Raw genomic sequence first — 1,565 nt, forward strand, 5'->3', positions numbered from 1 at the left:
AAAATCACATTATTCCAAATAACTCAAGGATTTATCATCTTTGCAGAACCCTAATCACCCGCCAAATTTGACCCAGTCTGGGTCAACTAAAAGCTGTGTCAAAAGTCCTTTTTTTCTTATATACACTTTAATAAAGAATTCCTCTCTCACTTTTATATTTTGGAGAGTAGACTAACTTCCCAAGCAGTAGTTAATAACCTAGATGAGTTTTCCAACAGTGTAACTGATTACTTTTTTTTTATTTTTGCAAGATCTCTCTCTCTCTCTCTCCTCTCTCTCTCTCTCTCTCTCTCTCTCTCTCTCCCCCTCTCTCTTTCTCTCTCTCTCTCTCATATGACAAATTGAAATCAGACATGGTTTTTTACTAAGAAACACTCTCATCCTTTAATAAAATATTCTACAAAAAAAAGAGTTTTGCTGATTTTCTTAGAGCCTCACTAAGTTGCTGAGGCTGGCTGAAATTCATCTAATGTTATAGAAGTTTGCAATATATATATATGAGAGAGAGAGAGAGAGAAAGAGGGAGAGAGGGAGAGAGGGAGAGAGAGAGAGGGAGAGAGAGAGAGGGTACTGTTCATTTGACTCTTTCTCTTGGGTACTGCGCCAGAGTTACCTTCTTCTTTCACTTCTACATTATTTCTGCCTCCACAGAAACTACCCTTTACCCTCATACTACCATTGATCCACCATTAGACTTTTTAAATCTGAACTCTTTGAGCTAGTCACTGTTTCCCTCTTTCCTTCACAGCACATTTTTCTCTACCCGTACCTATTCCACCAATACTTTTTCACTAATACTCACTACTATATACTCAGTGTCCACCAATGTCACATCCTGATTCATCCCTGTTCTGCTTTTTCCATGGATCACTTTGAGATCCCCTCCACCCAGATATCAATAGTCCAGAGTAAGGTCAGGTAAGGGTGTTATATATGCAGGTTTTTAAATGTCATTTACATAACAATAAGCCTATTAAAATTTGGATGTGTTTTGTCTTAGGTTAAAAAAGAAAATCTACAGGCTGCACTGATATACTGAATTGTTTAAAAATTATTAATCTCAATAATTTCAAAAAAGAATTCTATAAAAAGGAGAATAAAAAAAAGAACATAATACATAAAAATTGACAAATTTAAAGACACACCAAGTGTACATATCAAAAAGTGTCATATATCAGTGCGTTCAAAAGACAAATTAATTTGAAATAAATGTAGTTAATGTGAGATGTAGTAATCATTTATTAATTATATATAATGGTAGTATACATGTATATGTACAAAATGCATCTCATATAATTATGAGTATACATTGCAAAAAATGAACTCTACAGTATTTTTTTAAATTTTGCTGACAACATTATAAATACCTACATCTAGGTTTATGTATTACTGAATGTTCAGGATACATTGTGTACTTCATAAAGTTTACAACTCACCAACAGACATTTTTTTTTTTTTCAATTTTAAAAGGAGTAGTATTTATTTTCAGTTAGAACATAATGCCATCATTTATTTTTAATTTTTAAATATTTTTTAATTATATATGACAACAGAATGCATTACAA

This window comes from Callospermophilus lateralis, chromosome 11, assembly GCF_048772815.1.
Source record: "Callospermophilus lateralis isolate mCalLat2 chromosome 11, mCalLat2.hap1, whole genome shotgun sequence".
NCBI classification, from domain to species: domain Eukaryota; kingdom Metazoa; phylum Chordata; class Mammalia; order Rodentia; family Sciuridae; genus Callospermophilus; species Callospermophilus lateralis.